Below are 27,326 nucleotides of genomic sequence, written 5' to 3'. Positions count from 1 at the left end.
AATCCTTCATAATATAGCCCTTCCTGGTTACAATTAATATTCTTTCCTCACACTTTCCTTCCCCCCCCCCCCCCATCTAAATTCGCAGGCTCAGCAGCAGCACCTGCTTAGGAGAAACAAGGCGGCTGCTGTTCCGATTTCTCCAGTGTGCCTTTAAAAACAAAAAATGAGAGCAAGATCCATGTCCCCTCCCCCTCTCTCCCCATCGCATAAATAGGAAGGAAACTAACATAGTGGAAACATTTCCCCATTCAAAACAAGAGGTGTTTTGGGGTGTGTGTGTGTGTGTGTGTGTGTGTGTGTGTGTGTGTGTGTGTGTGTTCCCTTCCTAATCTGTCCCTGGGATGAAGATGAATAGCCCAGCACCCTTGCTTTTCCTGACTGATTTGGGAGCTGCCTTTGCCTTACTTTTGTCCATCCAAATTTCTGAGTATGCTGCTAAGCTTTGTAACTCCTTCATCTCCCTGAGCCCTTGACTCTTCTCTTTTATTTCTCCCTACTCATTGTAGTGTCCTTTTTGGCCACTGTTTGGAAATAGATGTCTTTCATCTCTGGCCTTATTTCTGCAGTAAATATGTTTAGATATTTCAGGAGCAAGGGGAGAAAAAAAGAGAGAGAACAGTTGCATGGCCCACCTCCACCCTCTAAGTCAGAAACGGACCTCTGTTCTGCAGGAGTTCAAGTTAACCACAACAGAAGTGTGACCAAGGCGTTACTGTAACTCTAAGAAGATTAGGGCAATTTGGATTGCTTCTTTTTCAGACTCCACCTCTTTCACCCCAAGCTCCCTACACCACCCTAAGCCGGAGTCAGGCTTCTGTCCATCACTTTTTCCATCACACTGGAAAGTCCCTGCTACAGTCTGGGAGGGTTAACCGAGCTCCTACCCCAGCCTACTAGCTACCCAAAGGAGACAGCCGGTAAAATCCAGAGCCCTCCCTCCTGCAAAGCTGGTTAACCAATAGGCACCTGGAGGAAGTATGACCACGGATCTCATTGGTTGCCAACCTCCGTGCATAAGGAAGAGAGAGGGAGGCAGGCAGGGCAGCATTGTTATCTTAAGACGCTCATCGGGTGCCTGAGTCTGCAGGTGACACTGCTTAGGTACAGAGCACGGAGTCAGAGCATGGGAACACAGGGCTACAGGCTGCCTTAGGATCCAATCGCTGAGAAGAGCCGCTTCATCGTTTAGTAGTGCCTCAAGCTGGGGGGACCTCGCTACTAGTTACCCACCTATGTGGGTGCACCTGCTGTGTGTAGCGAAAGCAGGAACAAATCAGCTAGCAGCATGATATCAGCTGAAGACTGTGGACTTTCCTTTCCCCAAGTGAAAAGCACTGATTGGGAGGAGAGGGAGTGAGTCTTTTTAGAGTTGAAGAAGGCAAGGTCCTGGATTTCTCCTCTGCAGAGGGACCCCGGACTCCCCAAGGGGCTGGCTCTGTGCTGTCCTTGCTTCTTTCGTCCAGTCTTCACCCTCCTGATCCAGTCCAGAAGCACTCCTTAACCATGCTTTGGGTTACCGGAGTTCTTGGTGTTCGGCTGGAAAAGAGCAAGCGAGAGGTATAGCAGCACCAGCAGCCAAGGAAAGCCAGAATTCGGAAGGGGTATCCGTGCTCTCTCACATTCTGAAAGGAAGACATTCGCATTCCCTCCAAATATGGGGAAGGGGGGAAGCACGTGAAGTCATGAAATGAAAACTTTGGAAAGCTGCCACCGGAGATGTGGTCGGTGCTGAAAAAACCCTGGAATCTGTTAGGAATCTCCTCTCAGACGCTCTGGGGTTTGGGAGCAGCCGATACAGCAAGGGAGACTCTTGCAATGATTCAAGGTAACTAAGCGGGTATTGTATTTGATGGTGTTTTCCTGGGGAACGCTGGTTGCATGTGTATGTGTAGACCGATAAAGGGGCAAATTGCTCCCTGGAAGCCAGCTGCTTTGGTCATTTGCAAGCAGTTGCAGCTGGAGAGGATAATTCCGTGCTTCTTGGCATCTTAGCTTTCTCCTGTCCTGTTCTGAGCCGGGCTGAAGGCTTCCTGGTTTGAACTGGATCTAGTTCTTTTACGGTTGCTGCTCCGTGGCAGCCAGATCCCTGGGCATTCTTCCTGACCTGTGCTATTATTGCCTGGGGTAACTCTTCAAAGTTAGAACAATTTTCATTAGCATCAGTGAATCCCATCTTCCTGAGTAATCATGGGGGATGACTAGGTCTATTTGCCTGTTCTTGGTCCATGGTATGCTCTACAAGGCATAAATAGAACATAGGTTGGATCCATGCGATCTCCATTCTTAGGATTCTTATAGCTACCTAGTATATCTGTACAATATCTGTCTATGCCTCCCTTACTCTTCTACACTCACACGTCAGAGAAAACAATCTGAAGAGAGAACCTTATTAGAGAGCAATTCTTCTCCCTAGGGGTGGTGGTGGAAGTCCCACTGATTGAGTTAAGCCAGGCAAAGCACCGGAGACTATGGGCAGGCAGCTCTGCTGTTCTGACAGAAATACAGTCTTCATTCTAGGATGTAGCAGCTCTCTTCTTTCTTGCAATGGTCTGCATATATTTATTTGCATGTTACTTTCATGCATGGTTGCCTGGGCACACGGCTGCATGTATACGGGCACACGGCTGCATGTATACAGGCACAAAATGCTGTGTATGGAAAGAGCATGCCGGATCCAGAATATGCTTTGGCAAGACACAGGGCTAGCCAGAGATGACTGAATTGTTCAGTGAGAACATGAACTTGGGAGCCCAGAGGAGTTCTCCTCTCCAGTCAGCCCTCTGTGTGGTATGTATTTATTCAGAGTATATAGACTTAAGCCAAATATTAACTAACAATCAAGCTAATACACTATTAACATGCTTGAACAGACCCCTCTGTAAAGAACTCTGTGTGTGTTATCCCTAGCCCAGGGAGTCAGGTGCCCTGGAAATGAACAAATGATTTTTTTAAAGGTAGTAATTATCAAAGTCTGCCCTTGTAGCTGTGTACTCAGGGCCTTCTGTATCAGGGACAGTGTTATGTCAGCATAAACCAATAAGGAAGAGAGAAGGTTTATTGGGGAGTCAAATGCTTCTGCAGCTGTCTTTCTCCACACATGTGCACATGCAAGTGTGTCCACTTCTTGAACATATGGCTTGAGGGCATACAATGCCTGTAGTGACCAACCCAGCAGCTGGGTAGTAGTTTGTAAAATTTCCTTGAAAGGGGGAAGACAAATAGGGGAAGGAGTTCCAGGGTAATGATGTCAGAAGCTGGGAGAGTGATCCTTAAGTAGGTTCTTTTGGATCAGAAGCTGGCGATGGCCCTCCTTGAGGGTTTGCTGCTGCATGTTTGTTCTTTATTTAAGGCAGAAGCTTTCTGAGTTCTCTCTCAACCTGAATAAGTTGTCTTGTAGCATCAGGTGTGGAACTGGCCAATTCTACCAGGATGGTCCTGAAATCCTATCAATACCTGTAATTGCTTTCTGCTGTGCAGCAGAGCGCACGCTTTGCTGCCTTACACAGTGGCACTGGAGAGAGAGGGCAAGGGGGCAGGGAATGGCTTCTGTGAAATGTTGGGGAGGAGGGAAGTAGATTCAGGAATGTGGATTTTTCCCAGTGGAGCTCAGCTTGCTCTAGAATGTCTGATGGCTTGGTAATCAACAGCTGCAGCAAGGGACAAGTATCAGTCCCTGAATGGTCTCCCCTCTCCAGAATTGAGATGGGATATTTTAAGGAATAAAGTGATGGGTGCTGCAGATGTGGCCAGCAAACACAGGCAGGCAGGCATGGAGTCAGGGTGGGGAAGGAGAGGAGAGGCTACAGAGGGAATAATCTCGAACCTTCACTCACAGGGTTTCTGACTCTTACTGGGGCGCTAGTGTCTCTCCAATACCCTGCCCTGGAGACCCCCTCAGGAGGTCCCCATCTGGCTCCTCAACAGGTTGTTTACAGAGTATGACCAGAGGGTAAAGCATGTATGGTGCCAGAGTCAGCCCTGCGTCATCTACCTCTTCCTGATAACCTGTCCCCAGGTACAGGCAATCCCTCTGGGACTAACACATAAAAAAGAGCCCCTCTCAGGGAGTGCTCCAAAACCACTTCCCAGTTTATAAACAAGAGATAATCTGGAGGGAGCTGAGATACCTGTGTGGGCCCTTTCTTCTGACTTGAGATGCTTAGGATGGAGGTTCCTAGGTTGGTGCCCTGTCTTGTCTTCCCCACATCCCTTTTGCACGCACGCACACACACACACACACACACACACACACACACACACACACACACACACACACACACACTCTGTTCTTTCCTTTTGGTGATTCAACTATTTCTCTTAAATCATAACGGCCCTGTATAAATTGTATGATGGCATCTTTCTCGAAAAGCTCATCTAATTAATCCTCACACTAGCTTATTGTCTCATTTATCTTTGATTATCCTGTGAGGTAGAGCCAGAGCTGATATTGTTTCCTCCTTACATGTTTGGAGGGGGCATGGCAAAGAGAGGCACAGAAAGGTTAAAAGACTTTTCCTATCTTATACAGAGTCAGTCTTTAGCAAAAAGGGGAGCTCCAGTCTGAGTCTCATAACTTCCTCACCCATGCTGGACCATGCTGCCTTTTTATTACCATTTCTTTTAATGCACAACTTATTTTTTGATAATCTTATTTTGCTTCAGCTGCTCTGTTTTTAACTGGAATTGGAGGTAGTAATTGAACACAAGGTTGTGTTGGAGAGCTAATGAAACGAGCAAATACTTGCTTGGTGCTACGAAGCTTACAAAGATGGAGTCCCTTGCTTGCCCTATGGGAGCTTACAGTTGAGGAAAACTGTAAAACAAAGAAGTTAAGTAGTGATAACAATGTAAATTCTAAGACATGTAAAAGTTGCTACTGGGCTATACAGGATTGACAATAAGCATGACTTGAGAAAAGATAGAAATCATTTTCAATTGGTGGGCTGGGGAGGAGATAGCTATGAGGAAGAGGCAGGCTCTGATTTATACTTTGGCGAGTAGTTAGGATTAGGATTGATGAGAATATAATAAGGGGCAGAGAAGCTGTAATTGGTAATAAAGAGAAGGAAATCATATATCTCCAGAATAGTGCTCTCCCATCCAATCCATCTCCTACCCTTTGGATCCTGAAAATAAAGTAGCAACTGAATTTCAGTTAACAGTCGACCTGGAGGAAGCAGTCCTAGGGTCTAGATAAAATAATTTAGAACAGGGGCTCTTTTAAATAAAAAAAACTATATTTCATTATTATTGCCTCAGTTTCCTCGTCTGTAAAATGGAAATAATAATAACATTTACCTCCCAGAGGTGGTGAGGATTAAATGAGTTAATATTTGTAGCGCAATTTGCAAACTATAAAGTACCTATAAATGTTAACTATAATTAATAGCAGGACTGTAATTGGTTTCCTTTGTAACCCTAAATATTTTATATTATACCTTTAAAAATATTTATTCCCAGAAGAGGTCTATTGACTTCACTATACTGCCAAAGGGACACATGCAAAAATTAAGAATGTTCCCTCGCTCTAGAGACTGTACTGTTCACTGGAATACTGAACTTTTTGATTGGCCTTTTCCACCTTTTCCAGTCAATGGTCCATGTGTAATGGCAAACAAACAAACAAAAATCCTGATGAAATTCAGATGATTCATGGTGTCACATTAGGAAATGGCATGGGAATTGTTATCAGCTGATAAGGGACCACGTACATTTTAAAGGCACCAGTATAAGTCATCCTATCTCATTGAAATTGTACACTTTTTGGAGTGGGTGTCAATTTCCCCCAAGTATTTCTTTCCCAGTATGCCTTTAAAACCAATATAATGCTAAAATTTTGAGTTATTTAGCACTGAGGAGTTTTCAGTCTTAAAATTCTTGAGCGTGTCTGTGTGCATAACCTTTTACCTTCCCTCCTTTTCCTTTTTAATAAAACATTTGCTGTTGAAATCACACTGGAGTAGAGGGAGGATGGAATGGGGGTGGAGAGTGGGGGGGAGGTTGTGTTGTATTGCTGACAGCCTTACTACTAGGTACTGTGATTTAGGCCTTTCTGAAGCTAATCTGGGGAGGATAAAATCATTTCTAATATGAGGGGCAGCTCCGAGGAACAGCTAAGGGCTGTGAACACATACAGTGGTGGCAACATCTGGCCTTCCCCTTATCTGGTCAACAGCAGACCTATGACAAGTAGACTTTATCTGTCGAAGGAAAGGTCATGCTCTGAAAGGACTGATAAAACCATCAGGTTCTTGACATCACCCCTCATTTGATTTCTGGCAATGAATATTCCCTTTGCATGTGTCTCTCATTCCTTGGGTGCCCTCTTCCATTATGGACTGGGGGATTGTGGCCAGTATGAATATTAATGGGATATATAAACTGGTCCAAAGTCACGTAAGTTGTAAGTTTCTTCTGATAGAGATAAACCCAGTGTCTGCAAAGTTGCATTCCAGTTTGGTTTCTTATCTCTACTCACTTTCTTGAGGCAGGTGCTTATTGGTTACTTAACAATTTACTGAAAACCCTACTGTCTTCTAATATCCCTTCCCTGTCAAGCCCCCTGCTTTATATTTAGCCACAGAGGTGAGAAGCTTCAGCTTTCTATTTGTTCATTTAGGTTCTTGATGACTAAGTCCTTCTCCTCAACTCCCTCACTCAGTAGTTGATGGAAGGTATGACACAGGCAGCCAGGTTTGACCTTGGTAGTTGAGGTAGCTGCTGCCCATGGAGCACTAGTCCTAGAGTAGGATTGGTAGCTTAGTCACTTCTTACCTATATGATCTTGAACAAGGGGAACCACTTGTCTCTGCCTTAGTTTCCTCATTTATGAAATTGAAGGGGTCTGATTAAATGAACTTTAAGGTCTCTTTCATCTATGGTTCTGTAATCTCATGAGCCTACCGTGTGAGAGGAATTGGAGATACAACAGGTACCTGTTCAGTTATTTTCAGTCATGTTCAACTCTTCATGACCCTAATTGGGGATTTCTTGGCAAAGATATTGAAGTAGTTTGCCATTTTCTTCTCCAGCTCATTTTACAGATGAGGAGACTAAGGTGAACAGGGTGAAGTGACTTGTCTAGGGTCACATGGCTAGTAGGTGCCTAAGGTTGGGTTTGATATATATATATATATATATGTATATATATATATAATAGATCTCTCTCTCTATATATATATATAATATCAATGGGGCATATGGGAAGGACTCTGGAATTTTTTCTAATATATTTAAATAATCACTTCACTACATTTGAGGTTCAGTCTTATAAAGGTTTGGCTTGGAATTTTCATCCTTCAATCCTTGAGTTTTCCTTGAATGTTTCCTGTACCATTAAAGGATTTATGGACAGTTGTCAGTCAACAAGCATTTCTTAAGCAGTTACTGAGAATAGGAAGTCAGACAAAAGAAAGACAGTCCCTTTCCCCAAGGAGCTTATGATCTAATGGGGAAAGATGACACACAGGAGAACTCAAGAGGAGGGGCTGGTTCTCACATAGGGTCTGGTGATAAATTCCAGAGAGTCAAAAGAAACACATAGAGAAGAATGTAGGATGGCTGCTCAGGGCCCTTTCTCCACATGGAGATCTGGGAAGGAACTCATCAATGGGAGAAGGAGAACTTGAGGTGGAGGGATGTCCTAGGGCTTCTAGGATGAGAAAGCAACTGAGGCCTGGTAATGAAGTCCAGAGATTCAGAAGTAGAACCAAGAGAGGGATTAAGATCGGTGTGCTTGCCCATTCATGTGAAGTGATCGATGAACCCATAATTTGTGTGGGAGAACATGAGTGCTCTGCTGTCTTCTGGCTTCAAGCTCTACTTCCTACCAAATGGTGATTATGTAAAAGACAAAAGATACTGCATAATTGAAGCAAGAAAGCTCAGAAAACTATGGTGTATGGAAACTTAGGCAATTTCACCTTCCTGAAGCTGAGTGAAGGAGAGTGATATACTTCAGAAGACTAAGCTTTCTGGCATGCCTTGAAGCTAGAATTGAAAGTCGTGTCTTTGACAGGGTCACTTGAAGTCTGGAGAAGCATTAATGGGTGTTGGAGAATAAAATTATTTGATTATAGACTTGGAGTTAGAAACCCGAAGAGCCATCTTATCCTCCACATTTGACTGATGAGAGAACTGAGGTCCAGATTTAAGTGACTGGTCAAAAGTCATCTCAAGTGTCAGATCCAGTACTTGTTCAACTCTACCATCTTTCCTGTTGCTCATTGTATCAACTCAGTCAAACAAGGCCTTGGCTAAGTTGCCATTATGTGTCAGGATCTATCCTGGGTACCTAAGATACAGAAATAAACAAAAAAATAAAAAAATCCCCTGTCCTGAGAGAGAGAGAGAGAGAGAGAGAGAGAGAGAGAGAGAGAGAGAGAGAGAGAGAATATGTATCATCCCTGCCTTCATAGTATGCATGTGTGGGTGTGTGCGTGTGTGTGTGTGTGCGTGTGTGTGTGTGTGTGTGTATGATGGAATCTCTCTCTCTCCTTGTGTATTATACATTATATATACTGTATGTACAGAGACATTCTACCACCCCCCCCCTGCCCCCACGCATACCCCTATGTTTAAGGTAAACATGCTAAACACAGGGTATAACCAAAAGTTAGTGTAGTTTAAGCTATTGAAGAGTAAAACCACACTAACACTTTTGGCACATCCTATACATGCAAAAGGAATTTTCACTAGGGGTGGGGAGAGAAGCTTCTAATTTCAGGATTAATTGGGAAAGGCCTAAGGAAAACTAATTTCTTCCTTGTGATCTTTGTGACCTTCTGTTTGAGAATGAAAATTACCAAGAGAATTCTTTTGGGGGACTCACACCTCAAAGTATGATAATTCTTCAAGTCTGGTGTGAATATTTTACCTAGAATGTCCCTTGAACATTTGTCTTCTGGAGTAGATAAGAAGTGGATATAATGTAAATCACTAAGGAAAACCATTGCTCTTTGGCAAAGATTATTTTTTGGTAGCATTGGGGATGAGGCACATTCAGAACTGAGTTGTGGTCCTAAGAATGAAGGTTCTCACTTTTTAACTTGTGTTCTAAAAAGAGTAAAGCTCACCAGGGTGAGACCCAGCTGTTGAATGTCACACACACTGAGCCTGGTCGATACTGCATATCTCTTTGAGAAAGAGCAAACAATTCATTACATGCTAGCATCAGGAGCCAATTTTTCCCTTCTACAGGAACAATAGGTAGAGGGCCAAGGGTGCAGAAGCCAATAAAGACCCTTTGGCAAGTGGCTAAAGTGACTACAAATAGAATTTTCTATTATAACCTATTTAGGCACAATTGGAATGTAGGCTCACAATGCATGCATCATATGTACAGACTGCATGTTGGGAATGACCTTCAATAATGTGACCAGACTATTTAATTTATACAGCTTAATAATAATAATAATAGCCATGTGGATAGAATTTTGAGATTGACAAGAAATTTTACATATCTTATCTCATATGACCATTTTAACAGACTATATAGTACCTAGGTACTATGGGTATTAATATCACCCCCATTTTACAAATGAAGAAATTTAAACTCAAATAGACTAAGCGAATATATAATTTGTCAACAGTCTCAAAACTGATAAATGTCCAGAGTAGAGGATATGAACTCATTTTTTCCTTACTTCTTGGTCCATAACTCTATTGGCTACAATCCTATGTTTCCCCAGTGTGGTGTCATTGAGGTGTCACAGGAAAAAAAAAATCTCAGGTCAGACTCTGATTTATAATAATTTTTGTAGCAGTACATAAATCATACAGTACAATTGGCTTCCTTTTGAATAATCAGAACCACAATTAGGATACTCTTATGAACGAACATAGAATGAATCTAAGCTAAGCTTGTTGAATAATAATTCATCAAATATGTTACATTACTTTTAAGTCTGTCTACATCTTAGAATCTGGGAACCCTTTCTTGTAGTAAGGTAATGACCAACATATGGCAACTGAATCCAAGATGGTTTTTTTTGTTTATTTTGGGGATTTTGTGTTTGTTTTTGTTTTTTTTATCAAGAGGGACACCTGAAGCTAAAGAAAATCCTCGGAGACCTCAAAGATAAGAACACTGCTCACTGTTGCCAAGACCCTTATTTTAATTAAGCCTATTTCTTGATGCCAAAGATAAAAGGCTTTAGTACCCTTTAATTTGAGGGGTACCAACCTCAGTACTGGCTTTGGAAAGACCCTGATAAAAGGCAAATATGAGAATGAAGGTGTAGAGTTAGGGAAGGATATTGACATTAACCACATTTATTAGTTCCCTAATAGAAAGCAGTGTCTTTATACTTTGAGGAAATGACACACAAGACAAGTTAGTAAGTACTCATGGAGGAAGGGGTCATGGAGAAAACAAACATGGATTACTACCGTGGAGCATAGATCAAGTCCATTTTGTCACCATAAGAACCCAAGGTAGTAGCTAATATGGTATGGATACACAGCACAGGTTGTCTGTTGGAGGATACAAGTAGGGGTCTCTGCAAAATGAGAAGAAGTCATAGAAAGAAGAGTTGAAGGGGAAAATGAAGACAGATGTCACAAATTTGTTGGAAGCTCACACTGCATCACCCTCTCTCTTAATCTGTCTCTATTTCTCTCATATACCTGTCACATTGTGGGTGTTGCATAAAAGTTTAATAATATTAAAACTGAGTGCCCTCAAGGGCCTCTTTGGAACCTGATCCATCTTCATCTGGCCAATTCTCACAAGGCTGTAAGCCCAACATCTACATTCCTGCTTTGCTATCCATCCCACTTTAAACTCTTTCCTACAAACAGCATGATGCTGAGATACTTGAGAAAAGTAAAACATCCTAAATATAGCCAGAGGGCTACCAAGCATAAGCATAAAATCACAGAATTTTAGATTTGGAATGGAGCAAGCAGATGGATGGCCCGATCTAATTCTGTGGATTATGGGAGTATAGATAGAGAGCTGGAAGGAATCTTAGCGGTCATTTAGCCCAACTTCCTCATTTTGCAGTTGAGGAAACAAACCCAGAAACACTTAAGTACCTGCCCTAGGTCATAGACAGGGAAATGGTGGAGCCAGGAATGCAATCAGGTCTCCTGATTCCAAATCCTGTGGTTTCATTTCGTTTTGTTTTGTTTTCCCCATAGGACATTCTCACCTCTGCAAGGAGTGAAGTATGCATAAATGGGTTGGGAGGGATGGTTTTAAAAGAAATCAGGAATTGCATTTTATACAGGCTGTTTGTTTCCTGTGTCTAGAATGCATTCCCCAACCTCCTTTGATGCTTTATACCCTTGCTGTTACCACCACGAAGCTTTTCCCAATTTGCTTCCCTCACTAAACATTTTCACTTTCTCCCAGCCTCTTAACTTTCTCAGTTTTACCTCTTTAATGTACTTTTCAGATGCTAACCTTGGTTGCATACAGTCTTGATGCCCGGCTAGAGTATAAGGCTCTTGAAGATAGAAATTATGCCATTTTTCATTTTTTAATAATAGAAAGGCAGTCTGGTATACTGAGTGGAGGAAAGGCCCTGGAGACAGGGAGACCTGGGTTCAAGTATCATTTCTGTCACCTGATGGCTTTGTGATCCTGGGATAGTCACTGAAACTCTTAATAGACCAGGCTATTGTCTAAGCAATTTAGGCCGTTCCCATCCTCCAGTGAGTGTGCTCTCTCTCTCTCTCTCTCTCTCTCTCTCTCTCTCTCTCTCTCTCTCTCTCTCTCTCTCTTTCTCTTTCTCTCTCTTTCTCTCTCTCTGTCTCTCTCTCTCTCTGTCTCTCTGTCTCTCCTTTTGCAAAAGCTGCATCCCATGCCTGAAATGTACTCCCTCCCTCCTCCCCTCAAGATCTTATCCCTAGTTCCAGTCAAAGCTTACCTCATGTATTACCTCCTATGTGAAGCCTTTCCTGATTCCTCTTGGTAGCCAACCCACTTGATTTTTATTGACTTTGAATACATTTTGTATTTAGTTATGTGTGTGCAATGGAATGTAAGTTTCTTGAGACCAGAGTCTTGTTTCATTTTATGTTCCTATGCCCCAGGTGTCTACCATAGTACCCAGCACATGGCTTAATAAATTATTTATTGAATGAATAAATGAATGAAAAGTGGGTTTGTGTTTAGTTTAGAAATCAAATTGCATTTTAAAGGTACCAAGAGGTCTTACTTTTAAGAATTTAAACAACTAAGACTATAATTTGTTGAGCAGATGCTGATCTGCATTAGTTTCCTCATGCGAATCTCCCTACATGAATGAAATTTTAGATGTGATAAAAATTTTTTTGACATTTATAGGGAATTTTAAGGGTTACAAAAGCACTTTGACATACATCATCTCATTTACTGCACACTATTGTGCAGCTACTGTTCTTCCCCTTTTACAGATAAATAAGCCAAGAGGTTATATGAGTTGCCCATGGTCACACAGCTAAGCTGGGACAGAGGCATAATTCTAAACTAGATCTTTCCTGACTCCATGTACAATAGTATAGTGTCTAACATACTGCACTGTGCTTTGCACATCCTAGGTGCTCTAGCAAAATGTAGAACCACTCATTATCTTGTCATCTACTTGAAAGTCAACTGGGCTTTGTCCAGTGGTTCTTTGGATGAGAGGTTGATGGGTGATTGTCATCAGTGTATGCTGAAAATGATTTGTGTCTCTTCAATGAATCAAAAACTTCCCAGGTCCCTGAAGAGCTTAGAGTAAGGAGTTGCCACAAAGAGGAGAAAATTAATATAGGAGGACAAATCTGAATGTCTCAGGAATGGAGTAGAAGGGAGGAAACTCAGTGGGAAGTACTGGAGTCATTGATCACAAAGTTCACCCAGGTAGGCTGGTTCATCCAAGTGATGAAAAAGAAGAGTACAGAAATGCTCTGCTCTTAGATCTGTAAATTCTAATAAATTCTAATAAAATTCTAATAAATTCTAATAAAATAGAAAATAGACTTATAACTGGAAGAGACCTCTGAGGTCAGTCACTTTGTCCAGATCCCTTCATTTTATACATAAAATAGCATATAATTAGAGTCAAAGGGATGTTTGTTTTGTTTACATAAGAATTCACAAGAGGATTCCTTTTAAACTAAAACCTCTTGGCACCTCTAAATGCCATTTGATATGTAAAGTCAACATGAACCCATTTTTCATTCATTCAATGAACAATTTATTAGACAATGTTTCAGATACTAGGATAGGCACTTGGGACAAAGAAACATAAAATAAAACAGGCCTTGGCCTCAAGAAACTTATAATTTATTGGGGCATATACATTAACTAAATACAAAATATATTCAAAGTCAATAAAAATTAAATGGGTTGGCTGCCGACAAGGGCTATCCGGAAAGGCCTGATATGAGGCAGCACATGAGGTGAGCTTTGACCAGAGCCAGGCATCAGAAGACCTTGAGGGGAGGAGGGAAAGAGGAAGGGCATCTGGGTCAGGCATGAGATGCAGCTTATGTAAAAGCACAGAGATGGAGATGAAACTCACTGTAGGATCAGAATAGCTTAACTTGCTTTTTTCTTTCCCTCATCATAGCTGCTCCTTTTGGGCTGCCCTACTCAGCAGTGATGCAATGGAAAAACCTGTATTTGAACACATTGGCCCTCAGCAAAAATTGTCCTTGTCTAGCATTTGTCTCAAAAAAAAAAAAAAAAGTTTCCTCCCAGGTGTTGAGCCACTTTTCTGTCAGAACTGCAGATGCTACTTTTTTCAAAATCCCAGTTCCTTCCTCCTTTCCTCTCCGCCCAGGCCCTCAGCCTTCTGGCCTTGCCCCTAGTGGTAATAGGACCCAGCAATGGGAATGGGGAATCATGAATCTGAAGCACTGGGCTAGAGAGACCTCAGTTATTGGCTTAATTAGCTAGCCTCTAGAAAGCGAGGAAAGGAAGCTCACTGACTTTCTAGGGTAGCCTCCATGAGCCCTGCAGCTCTCTTTCCCTGATCTAGTCTCACAGTCTTGAGATGGGGTTGAATGGAGAAGGGAGAAGGAAGTCCTTGGAATCCCCTTGAGGAACGGAAATACTGAAGCATATCAGTTAGGGTTGTGAAGGTGGTTAATGGCTCCCTCTCTTCACTGTTTTATTCAGCCATTTAACATACTATAAAAAAAGATGTCAGTCTCAGAGCAGGTGAATGAACAAGATTTGGGGAGGTGATAGGTCCATTTTAGACTCCCTGCCTTCTCTCTCCCTCTCCCTCTCTCTTTCTCTCCCTTTTCCTCTATCCCTCTCCTGGTTTTGCCTTCCTCTCCCTTTTCCCCTCTCCTTCTTTCCCTTTCCCTTTTTCTTTGGGGGTCTGAGTTACAAAGCTGATACAGCAGCCGCAGCGCCGGAGTCCAGAGAAACCTCTATACACTAGAGACCCCTAGAGGCAGATGACTTTGTTACAACACACCTGTCTATGGACCACAAGGGCAGAATCTAGAGAGGAAGGAAGATGCTTGGGGTGAGTGACTACCTTTGTGAAAATGACTCTCTCTGGGCTAGCTTAGGACCCTGGAATTCTTTACTGCAGCATCTATAACCTTCATCTTGGAGGTGCTGTTTATGTATGAGTGTGTGGTGGTAATGGGCACCCATACTTGTCTTTCATCAAAGCCATCTCTCACCTCATACTATGGATCTTCCACAGTTATTCTCAGAATCTCTGTGATTGATGGGGGCTAGGAGAAGGCAGAAAGGGAGAGGAGAGGGAGAGATGAAGACTAGAGGTGAGGCTGGATTAAAAAGGGAGGCTAGGTAACATTACGTTGTAGTCTCAATTAAATTGTGTCTTGAGCAAGATTGTAAATTTTTCTTCTCAATGGTACTTTTCTTCCTTGTCTCTTACTTCTTCCTCATTCTGCCTAGGAATCAAGGCTATGGACCCTCAGAGATACCTACCCTTATGGAAAACCATTCCCATCATTTGTTGCTTCCTCTTTTACAATTTACATTTTCTCTTTTTTAGTTCCTTAGACCTTTGATCTTTGCTAACTAATGTGTGGCAAAGGTATGAGTGACTGACAAGGAAGGTACGAGTGACTGACAAGGAGAGTGCGAGTGCGATGCCCTTTCCAGAAGACTCTAGAATTAGGGGCTTTGACTTAGAAGCCCATCCCTTGCAGACCTCCCATCAGTCCATCATCTGTGTGACTGTGAACAAGTCACAAGAAAGTTAACCTTTCTTGGTTTCACTTTCTTCATCTCTAAACTGATGAGGCTAGGCTTGATTGGATTCATTTCAATTTAACAAGAATTGATCTCAAAGGTCCTTTCTACATCCAAGTCCAATGATCCTTCCATGCTTACACTAAAGGAATTAATTTTACCAGGACATTTAAGCCTCTGTTACTAGCCAGTGGAGAGATGGGTTAAAGTGAACGTATTAAGAGAAGGAACAAGAGGAAGGAAAGAAGGGTTATAAATCTCTTCCTTGAAGACCTTGAAGTCATAGTGTTTATTCCATCTAACATGTAGATCCATGGTTTTAATGACATTTTTAGGGACAGAAGTCATAGAGTGTGTGTAAATATTAGAACTCAAGCACAATGTTATGGAGGACTCCTCTTTATGTCTTAAAACTCCAGAATTATCCATGCTAAGTGCCACTGGGGCATTCTTTCTTCTATAAGCATTGTGGTTGTTTGAAGGAGGATGATTTGGAATGCAATTTGAGACACTGCCCAGGTGTGGACTTTGTTTGACACTAATGATGCTCTCCCCCAGGTGCTGGGGCTAAGTCTCACAACAATTCTGGGTATCTGTGCTCCAGTTCTTTCAACCTTCTAATCCTTCCACCTGCAACATTTCTATCTTGCTCTGACCCAAGCTTTTTCTGTGTTGAGTTTCCTGTGGCCACCAGAAATGACAGCATTGGAAAGTATGTGTGAGTAATTGGTCTAGAATTGGTTGTTTCAGTAAAGACAGTGGACTTCTTGCCAGATGACAGGCATCAGATGACATATTATATTTGGTTGGCTTCTTGAAATGCATTTCACAAATACTGTGTATGAAATGGGGTTGGCAGTGACTTACTGAGACTTAATTTGGGGAAAAAGGACAAAATACAAGTAAACTCCCTGTTTGTGCTTTGTAGCACATGGATTATGACTTTTAAGAATCCATCTTTATATGAAGGAAAATAGGGTAATTTTGGAAGAATTGACATGGGTCATATAATAATGAGAGGTTTTGCTTATGCAAACATAATAGAATGGTTCAGAGGAGCAGGGACTACATAGGCCTTCAGGTAGGTGGGACTTTCCCAAGAGTTCAGATCATACTTTTGATTGTGTGCAGGGATTAGTGGAAAAGACTCTTGTATTTTGGAATCCAAGGACCTGGATTCAAATCTCTCGGCCTCATTTTCCTCATTTGCAAAATGAGGGAATTGGGCTAGATGACCTGGGAAGTCAATTCCACTTTAATATCTATGGTCCTATATGGAAAACACAAAGTTGGAAAAATGCATGCTAGGTGAGTGTAGCAATTTGGAATCTTCTAAGAAAAAGAAATTTAAAGCCCTGTACAATGTGGCTCTTGCCTCCCTTCCCAAGTGTATTGCACATTTACTCCCTTTCATGCCTTCAAAGTTCCAACCAACAAAGCCTATTTGTCATCCCTAAACCTGGGACTCTATCTCCCACCACTGTGATGTTGTACAGGTTGACCCCCAAGCCCAGTATGCACTCCTTCAGGACCTCTGCTTCTAACACTCCCTAGATTCCTTCCAGCCTCCCTTCCTTTGCCTTCTTCAATTGAAAGCCTGTTCCTGTAGGTATTAGTCCACTCTCCCTCATCCTATGCAAATTTATTGTTGTTCAGTTGTTTCTTTGTGATCCTATTTAAGGTTTTCTTAGCAAAGATTCTGGAGTGGTTTGCCATTTCCTTCTCTGGTGCGTTCCCATTTTACAGATGGGGAAACTGAGGCAAGCACATTTAAGTGACTTGCCAAGGGTCACACAGCCAATGAGTGTCTAAGGCCAGAATCAAATTCAAGAAGATGTCTTCTGGCTTCAGGTCTGGCATTCCATCTACTGTGCTACCTAGATGTCCCTCTGGAAATTTACAGATATATTTACATAAATAGGCAGTTTTCAAAGGAAGATATCTAAGCTATCAATGACCTATGAAAACTTCTCCAAATTATTAATAATAAGAAAAATTCAAATTAAAGCAGTTATGAAGTTCTGTCTACTTCACATCCATAAGATTAACAAAGATGACAGACTAAGACAATGACAAATTGGATAGGCTATGGGAAGATAAACCCTAAGGCTTTGCTGGTAGAGCTGGGAATTCATATTGCCATTCTGTAAATCAGTTTGGAACTATACCCCCCAAATAACTGAACTGTGAGACCCAACTGGACCACTATTAGGTCTGTACCCCAAAAAGATCAAAGAAAGAAGAAAAAGACCAACATGTACAAAAAATATTTATAGCAGCTCTTTATGTAGAAAGCAAAACCTAGAAACTAAGAGAGTGTCCACCTATTGGTTAATGACTAAACAAATTTTAGTATATGAATGTAATATAACATTATTGTATAATAAGAAATGACGAAGTGAACAATTTCAAAGGAAATTGGGAAGACCTGTGTGAATTGATGTAGACTGAATTGAACAAAACTGGGAGAATAATTTGCATAATGATAACAATATTATCAAGGAAAAACAAGTTTGAAAGACTTTAGAACTCTGATTAATAAGTGACGAGTCCAGAGGACTGATGATGAATCACACCACCCATCTCTTGCCAGAAAGGTGATGAACTTAAATCCAGAATAAGGCATGCATTCTTGGACATGGCCAATGTGAGAATTTGTTTTCCTTGACTATTCATGTTTCTTGTGAGGATTTTTAAAAAATGTTCAGTGGTGAGGGGGAAAGTGAGAGGGATAAATAATAAATGTTTACCTAAAAAACTTTGAAAATATGCTGTAAGAAATTGCATGATAACTTTATTATATATTTTAAAGGAAAAACAAATTGTGCATTATAGATTTGCAGTTTCATGTACGATCATTTTTTTATGCTATGTTATGAAAATGTTTTATTCCAGAAATAAAATAAAATAAATTTTGAAAAATAAAGAACACTATTTATAAAATTAAAGAAATTTATATGTTCCATTCCTCCAATAGAATTGAAGTTCCTTGAGGGCAAGATATGTTTCTCATTTTGGCTTATCACTAGTTCCTTGCACATAATAGATGTTTAACAAATGTTTGCTGGATTGGACTTTTGATAGACTATTAAAGCCCTGAGTTCAGGGTAGAGTAGACAGGAATCTCCTGAATTTTATAGAACTCATCCTCCTGGGAAGCCCAGTGGGAAAGGGAAGGAGCCTGAAAGTTACGAGTTTCAAAGAAATCACCTTTATTTTTTAAGTGATAGACAGAGCACTGAGTTGATATGATGAACAGCCCCAGAGTCACTCTGACTCCAAGTTAACTCGATCCCCTGCCACCTAACCACCTCTAATTGGAAGCATACGTAGTCCTTCTTAAGACTCTAAGGGCATCTTTTCAGGGATGCTGTAGTACTCTTAGAATGGTGAAAACTACTTAAGAATCATTGTAAAGAGAGTTTCCACTGTTTGCAGCTGAACCGCTTTGGGGACTAAGAGGGTGAGAATTCAAAGGTTTGACATTCAGTAAGAGCCTATGGAAAGTTCAGAAGAGTTGTGAAATTCATTTTAGCCTGATGTTTGCCCCAGTCCCTGCCCTGAAGCTTCTGACAATGGGTCTAAGTAAGCCGGGCACTGAGCTTGCTTGCAGACTGATAGCATGTGACCTGCTTGATTCAAAAACAGCACCTCGATTTTTTATTTTATTTCTTTTATTTTATTTCCAGTCTAGATTTAATTAGCACCTTTGGGAGGGGCAGGAAGAGTGGGAAGCGGAGCAACTTGGAAAAGGTTTATGTTTCAGGTCCGCAGGACTCAGCAATTTGACATTCTAATCCTGTTATTTCTCACCTTAAACTAAACAGTTAGCAAGGTTAGATTTCTTTTTCTTCCCTTAATTCATCTAGCTATTGCATTTCGCTTCTCACCCTCTACTACTAAGTTCCCTTTCATTTGTCTCCATTCTCTCCACTTTTGGCTTCTCCATGGATGCCATAAAACCTCAGACAGATCATTTTCCATCTTTGGGGGAGAAGGGGGTTACTTCCCGGCAGCCAGCAAGAAATTGATGTTATCATTGGTCCTGGATTCAATGCCTGGGCCCAACCCTCAAGCAAAACTATGAAGGCACACACACGGTGGAAGGTGCAGTGGAAGGACCTTGGTCACAATCTTAACTTGGTTGCTTACTTACCTGTGTGGTCATGGGCAGCCCATTTAACAGCTTCCTGGGTCTTTGTTTCTTCATTTGTAAAATGAAAGGTTTGAACCAAATAACATTTTTTAAGGATTCTTCTGTCTCTAAAAATTATGATGTCAGTGGCTTCCCTGCCAATAATGTACTAGAGCTAAGGAGAGGTATTACAAATTTTTTACTTTTTTTTGTTTTTGGTCATATATGGGATGGACATTATCACTTTAAAAAAATTAAATTGATTATTGGAGGAGAGAGTATAAATATTCATCCTTTGTTCTTAAGAGAACGATATATGCGATTTTGACCTGAAAGGTCAAAACCTTCTGTACTTTTTGTTTTTATCTTCTCAAGTCCTCAACAATTCCATTGGGTCCTGCTTTATCAGGAAATGTCATCTTCATCCTTAAAAACTCCTTACTTCACCTTTCTATTCCCTCAAGCTACCATCCCAAATATCTTCTCTCTTTTTTTGCCACAAAGGACCCTACACTTGTAGTTTCCACTTTATTGTCATCTACTCAGTTTCCAATTTCTGTTTTTTCAGCTTCCTGAAACTACTTTTTATAAGTTTAGCAATGATATCTTAATTGCTAAATCCAGTGGCTTTTTCTCGATCATAATTCACTCTTGAGAGGCAGTCTCAATAAATTTATCATCATCAATAAACAAGTCATCAGCAAGAAACTTAGGTGAGATCAGAGTTCCTAATGTGATGGAGAGCTGGCCATAAATCAGAACACATCACTGTTTTGATGAATAAACAACCTTTACCCATAAGATGCAAGTAGTGTGGTATTGGAATAGAATAGAATGGGAGTTAAGAAGACCAGGGTTTGAGTCCTATTCTGACTTATACTGGCTGTGTGATTCACCAAGTCGTTTTATCTCTCAGGGGGCCAGATAAGTCTCCCTAACAGTACACATTTCAGAAAAGGTGTCCATCTGCCCTGTTAAAGAGGATGCTTCTCACTTTGAGCTTTCCAGATTGATAACATTTGTCTGTTATGAAACAACAACAAAAAAAGTTCTCCCCACAACTTTTGATGCTGCTGACAACTCTTTCCTCCATGGTTACTCTCTTCTCCCTTGACTTTTGTGACATTGCAATCTCCTGGATCTTCCCTTCCCTGTCTGATGACTCCTCAAGCACTTTTATTCTATTATCATCTGCCTTCTGTCTCCTTAGCAGACAATGTCCTCCACATCTTATCTGTCCTAAGGATTTGCTTATCACCTCTGTCCAGATGATTCCTAAATCCTTATCTCCAGCTCTAATCTCTAAGACCACACTGATGTCTACAGCTCACTATGTCACAAATGGAACTCATCACCTTTCCCCCTAAACTTGTTCCTCCTCAAAACTTACCTATTTCCGTCAAAGGTACTCCCCTCCTTTTAGTTCTCAGTCTCATTATCTTGGAGTCATCTTGGACTCTGCATTGTTCTTCACTCTCCACATTCAACCAGTGACCAAATTTTGTAGAATCTGACCTCTTCCAATCTTTCCCCTTCAGTTCATTCTCAGCCACTCTCTCCTAGTCCATCCTTCTTCATCTCCTTCTAATACTACTGTGCTAGCCTTATAATTGGTCTTCCTGCTTCCAGGTTCTCTCCATAATGATTTATCTATCCTCCAGCTGCCATAATAATCTTACTAAGGCATAGGTGTGATCATGTCACTTTGATATTAATAAACTTTCAGTGACTAACCTATCAGTCTGTCACATGAGGTTCTTTCCAATCAGCGTATGACTTACCTTCCCAGCCTTCTTCCACATTATTCCTCTGTATTCTAGGTAAACTAGATTGCTCTTAACTTGACACTTAATCTCCTGTGATTGCTTTTGCATATTTGTCCCCCATGATTAAAATTCACTTCTCTCTTATCTCTGTCTCCCAGAATTCTTGTCATTTTTCAAGGCTCAGCTTAGTGGCCACCTCTTCTATGAAGCCCTCTGTTTTTTCTTTTCTGTTTTCCTTCTGCTATGTTTATTTGTGTGTACATGCTGTATCTCCCCCTTATACACTATGAGCTCCTTGAAGGGAGGGGCCATTTTATTGTATCTTTGTATCTCCAGTGCCTTGCACATTGCATGCTCTTTTTTTTTGTTTGTTGATTACTGTTGAAGCCTGGGAAGAACTGGTTTATTTTTATTATTTGCTATTATCAATAGTAATGGTGATAGCTGGATTTTCATAAAGTACTTTGCCTAATAAAACACTTTTTTCTTAGTATTTCTGTAAAGTCAAGAGTAAAGGTGTTATTATTCCCATTTTATAGATGAGGAAACTGAGGTCACTTAGCCATTGTCATATGATAAGTACATGTTAAGTATGCAATTCAAATCCAGGTCTTCTGATACTAAGCTATGGGGTTTTATTATATTGTAAGACCATAAGGAACCCAGGATAAATAACTAGAAAGGACATTAGCCCTTGAGAGGCAGCATGTAGGGAAAGCAGTAGATGTCAAGTCAGTAAACATGAATTTAAATCCCACTTGCTACCAGTGTGGTCTTGGATGAATCACGTAACCACTTCTGGGCTTCAGTTTTATCGTCAATAAACTTAGGTGAGATTAGTCTCCAATGTGATTTGTTCTCAGTACCAGAATGGTTATTGAATCTGTGAGTGACTAAATTTCTTCATCTGTAAAATAAGAGTAATAATTCTTAGAACAAGAACTCATGAGGAATGTTCAGCTTTGTTAATGATACTGGAGTGAAGGGACCACAAACAGAATCTGTGATCCTGATATGTTGAAATAGATACAGAGCCTGATGCAGAGGTAGCAGATTGCAGCATCCATTGGATTTCATAGTATTATCATAGTATCCAGTAGCCAGGTGACACAGTGGATAAAGCACTGGGTCTACAGTCAGGAAGACCTAAGTCTTCAGGAAAGCTTACTGTGTGACCCTGGGCAAGTCACCTCACCTCAGTTTGCCTTAGTTTCTTCATCTGTAAAATGAGGATAATAATAGCACCTACCTCCCAGAGTATTTGAGGATCAAATGAGATAATATTGGTAAAGTGCCTGACACAGTGTCTGGCACATGGTAAATACTATATAAATGTTAGCTATCATCATCATCATCATCATCATCATCATCATCATCATCATCATCATCGTCATCTGTCTGATAAAGGGGATATCAATGCGTTATATTACCTAATATAATATATATGCATATATAATAAAATGATACAATATGATGTGATATATGATAGAATGTAGTGTTATTGTATAATTATGTAATACGATACAACACAACAATATCCATCTATCCCTTGTCTCTATTTCCACTCCAGATCCAAATATAGGCCCTTGTTACCACCTGCTCAGACTAAGGCATTAATCTCCTAACAGTTATTCCCCATTTCACATCTACTCCAATTTATTCTTTAAAACACTGCCAGAATGATCTTTCTTAAGCAAAAGTTTGGTGCTGTTACCTTTCTTTTCAGAAATCTTCCTTTGTTCCATATTACCTGCTGAGTAAAAATTCACATTCCTCTCTCTGACTGGTGTTCAGTCTGATAATACCTTTTATTTCCAGCCTTAGTGGATTATCACTTATTCCTTTCTATTTCAAACTGGACCATCCTCTGTGCCGCGAATATGCCCTGGGCTTCTATGTCTCTGTGTCTTTTCTCACCCTGTTCCCTAAGTCTGTAATGCCTGCCCCCTTGCCCTGTTTTGCCTGCTTAATTCATACTTATCCTTTATAGCCCCAAAGAAACATCTCCTTCTCCACCAAGCATCCTCTGCCTCCTCCTACTCAGTAACAACTTTGCCCCTCAGATCTCCCAGTACCCTCTGTTTTGCAACTTCCTAATAAATGGATCTTGTCATGTTAAGTGTCATGCTTTCTGTGTTGGAATCTTATCTCCCAACTAAATGCAGGCTCTGTGGCAGCAGGGACCAAGTCTTATCAGAACTTTCTATCTCCTCCAGTGCTGTGGAAACACTTCAGACATGCTATTGAATCAACAGAGAGGCTTCATGTTCAGAAGCTGCTTTAGAAGTTTTCTAGTACAACTTGGTTCTTTTGCAAATGAGGATGCTAAGGTCCAGAAATCTGGCCTAAGTCATTAAAAGGATTAGAAAAGTAGCCCTACTTCAAAAACTGATCACCCAGTGTTTAAGGGCAGAGAAGATGGAATCTGTGGTCAGGAAGAGCATAGAAGAGGGTAAGAAAAGAGCCATTAAAGTGAAATTGGAAAGGGCTGCTCCCTTCTGATTCCCATTCTTGGCATTCACATTGTCCAGGTTTGTTTCCTGCTTGTTTCTATAGCTGAGCAGAGGGGCTAATCCAAAGCATGTGCCCTTCCTCTAAAAGAAAATACTTATGGTCCTTACCACCTGGCTGGCACACCATCTGTCGCCAATCACCACAAACATAACGATATATCTCTGCCCTTATTTTCTTTTGCTTTGTCAAGATCTCTCCTTCATGGATGTGTTCCTTTTGACTCTGAGCCCTTTTACTATGTGATAAAGGGGATACCCGGTGGATGATTGTTTCAGCCTAAGCCGAATACGTCAACTGGCAGCATTATTGTTCTCTGAACCTCTAAGAACAAGGTATTATTCCTCTCCACCTTTTTTTTCCAAGACACAAAAACCAGTGCTTACACATCCATGAGCAGAGGAGAGTCAGGGCCAAGAAAGGAAATTCAGTATTCTATTGCTGACTGTGTTCGCTTACACTGTGGAGTATCAACTTTCACCCAGATTCATTGTTCACTTGCTTTTCTGTCCTTAAGTTATGCAGGAGTGCATAGGATGGTGGGAAGTTTTGCCAAGGGCCAGATCAAGTCTCATTTCTTTTACAAGCCTCTCTTGACAACTAGATTCCGTAAGAATCTCACTGTCATCTGAACTCTGCCTTCCTAATTGTTGTCTTAAGTTGCACCTAACCTATTGCACAGTGGCATCTCTTGGCTTCTTGTTCAGGATTACTTTGAACATAGTTACTTGATTTCTACACTATGCACAAGTAGACTTCAAGTCCATGAGGGCAGGTACCAGGTACTGTGTCGCTAGACTGAAACTATATCCACAGAGATCATCAATAAATTCCTCATTTCTGGAATCAATGGCCTTTTATTGGTCTCCTTTTTGAAGTTTATACAGCATATGGCCCTTATCGCCACCATTGTCTTTTTTGACTCTTTTTTTCCCCCTGTGACTCCTTGACATAATTCTCTCCTGGTTCTTGTCCTCATTTTCTATATGTTTCTCTTCTCCTTCAGTGATCTCTGTTCCTTTTTCCTTAATGTAGGTCTTGGAGTGATAGAAAGACAATGCAATGGAAGGCCAAGGAATGAGGCATAATTTTATATCTAGAATATCTTCCCACACTTTAAAAATTAAAATATCTTAATGAAAAGTAGAAAATGCATATATCCTGAGCTTAATTGAAAGAGACAGGTAGTTTTAGTTTGATTTGCTTCCAAATAAATCCAAACCAAATAGTCATTGAGATAAAGTTGTGAGATCTCTAAAGAAAAAGGTGCACTAGAACCGTGAAATACCATCGTCCTTCCCATCTCAGTCATGGAGCTGATTTAAATGTGAGGCATTTTTAAATAAGAGTCCTTTGACTCTCTAGTAGTCAAATGTCTTTGGATGGGATCCTGGACAGATTTGTCCGTAGTTTCCTTCAAAGGTTAGCTCAGGTGCCACATTCTACATCACTTTATTCCTAATTTTTTGCCACCCTTTCTCCACTCTCAGCTTCTAATTCATCTTTCCTTCCACTTCCAAGTTCTCTTGTACTCAGAAAAAAATGCCAAAGTCTCCCACTGCATCCTGGACTATCTCCGTCATCTTATTCTATATCTCACTACTGACCCAGATGACTCTGGAGGAGAAAGTGAGGCTGGTGACTTTGCACAGCCCTCTCTCACTTAAATCCAATTCACTTCCAAGTCATGGCATCATCCCCTTGATTTCATGGTCCTCTTTGAAAACAAAGGATGAACAATAATATTTTGTACTCAAATTACTCAAATAGATCTGTGATATCATCAATTCTTGAGTACCCTCTAGTGTAGTCCATTCATGCCTATTTATCCTGTTTGAGTCTTGTCCTTATTCTCTACAAAGTGTGCCACAAGGGTGGTACCTTGTAATTATTGTGTGTGTGTATGTGTATGTCCATGTACTCTCCCCTTGTAGAATGTGAGTTCCCTGAGGTCAAAGTCTCTTTGAGTTTTGTCTTTCTATGCCTTGTACCATGCACAGAGCTTGGCACATGGTAGTCAGTGAATAAAAGCTTGATTCTCACTTTTTGTTATTCAATTTAAAAAAGCATTTATTAAACCCCTACTGTGTGCCTGGTGCCACTCAAAACCCTGTTCTACAGTGTTCTAGGGAGACATTATAGGAACATATTAGTAAGATGGGTTATCATTTTCAGCTTGTCTGGTAGATGGAGCCAAGTCTGTTTGTGGTAGATTGCCTTTGGGGGTTTATAGCCCTGAATAGCTAGACTTTATCTCTCTGTTCCATTTTAACACATACTTGCCTTCCCTAGTTCCAAAAAAGCCTTTTGATTCTTTACCTTAAGAAGCCTTGTCAATGTAAAAGCAACTCAAATTGGTGACTGCTCAACCTTGATCATCATTTTAGACAGGGTACACTACATTGGGATGGGTTCATGCAGGACGTAACCTGCCTGAATAGCACATTATGTGACTGCCATTTCCCAGAGGCCCTCACAAAAGAGAGGTGTCTATCTTTAGTGTCCAAAGGCAAACTCAGTGCACAGAACTATTAAAAAAATAAGTTATGTGCATAAATTATTTAGACAAGCTTTATTAGTCAGTGTGGGGAGAAGAAGGTAGAGAATATGGGGCAGTTAAGCATGCCATCAGTATGCACTCTGTCAAGATGTGGGGTGGTCCTCAGAGCCTTGTAACAGGTGGTGAATCTGTAAGGTTCAACCAAGCAGAAATTCTATCACATCCTATTGTGTCTCTCCCAGATCCAATTCTCAGGGAATGAGGCCTTGCAAGAACTGAGAGGCTAGGGTAGAATGCTTTAGTTTCTTTGCTGAGCTGCCAGTCTGACCTCAGTCTGGTTGGATTGGGGGAAGATTTCACTGCTAAAGTGTATGGATGCTAACAAGAGCAAGGGGGTGGTAGGATGGGGGGCTACATTGACTGAGGTGTCTGAGGTTTCCATGGATGCTTCAGGCCAGAAGAGGAGCAAATCTGCTGAGAACTCAGAAAGCTGATTTTATTAAGCAATCCATTTCTTCCTTTCTTGTTCTACTGGAGTTCTGCTTTTTAAAAAAAAATAGAAGAAATAAAGGAAAAGAAAAGAAAGTCCTTTCAAGTCCATTTTCTTCCCATCTGTTCCCTCGGTGATTTCCCATCCTTCTGTCTCCTCCTCTTCCATGTGTATCTCAAGTTTAACTTCTGTTTTTTGCTTGTGTCACACTTCTTTCCCATCTCTTTCTCTTGTTCTTTGTCAGCCAGCAAAAATCTTTCTTTTCCAGCCCCAAAGCTTCCCACACACCATCTGTCAAGGTTGGCAAACTCCAAGTTCTCCTTCCTCTCTTCTTTCCTTTAGTGAGGGGCCAGGGAAGAAAAAAAGGTTACTGGTTCCTCTTTCAGGCCTGCCACGTGAACTGTTCTCTCATTTCCTTACTGGCAAACCATACTCTCAGAGTTTAAGTAGGGATCTAGGTGGTATGGTGGGATAGAGTATAAGACATGAAATCCTGAAGGCCTGCGTTCGAATCCTACTACCAACACTCACCAGCTGTGTAACCCTGGGCAAGTCAGAGATCCTTTTTCAGCTTCAGTTTCCTCATCTGAAAAGTATACCTACTTTTCAGAGTGGTTGTGGGAATAAAACAAGATACTATATGTAAAGCATTTGAAAGACTCTCTAAGGAGTACCACTCCATTTGCTTGCCTCCAGGCAGGGTGCTAAAAACTCATTCAAAGCCAGTGCATTGAGAGTCCCAAAGACCTATGGAACTTTCCTAAATT

The 27,326-nt window shown here is 41.0% G+C and overlaps 1 protein-coding gene across 1 annotated transcript in view; it reads left to right on the top strand.

The window, feature by feature from the left end:
- Window positions 1-1,024: 1,024 nt before the first annotated feature.
- Window positions 1,025-27,326, top strand: part of BRINP2 (BMP/retinoic acid inducible neural specific 2) — a 137,688-nt gene continuing 111,386 nt past the window's right edge. The window contains exon 1 of the mRNA XM_072648559.1: window positions 1,025-1,828. The gene's annotated coding sequence lies outside the window, so the exon portion shown is untranslated. The remainder of the gene's footprint in view (window positions 1,829-27,326) is intronic.

The sequence above is a fragment of the Notamacropus eugenii genome, chromosome 2 (assembly GCF_028372415.1).
Source record: "Notamacropus eugenii isolate mMacEug1 chromosome 2, mMacEug1.pri_v2, whole genome shotgun sequence".
Taxonomy (NCBI): Eukaryota; Metazoa; Chordata; class Mammalia; order Diprotodontia; family Macropodidae; genus Notamacropus; species Notamacropus eugenii.
The sequence above is the reverse complement of the archived record's forward strand: the minus strand, read 5'-3'. Positions and strand labels throughout refer to the sequence as shown.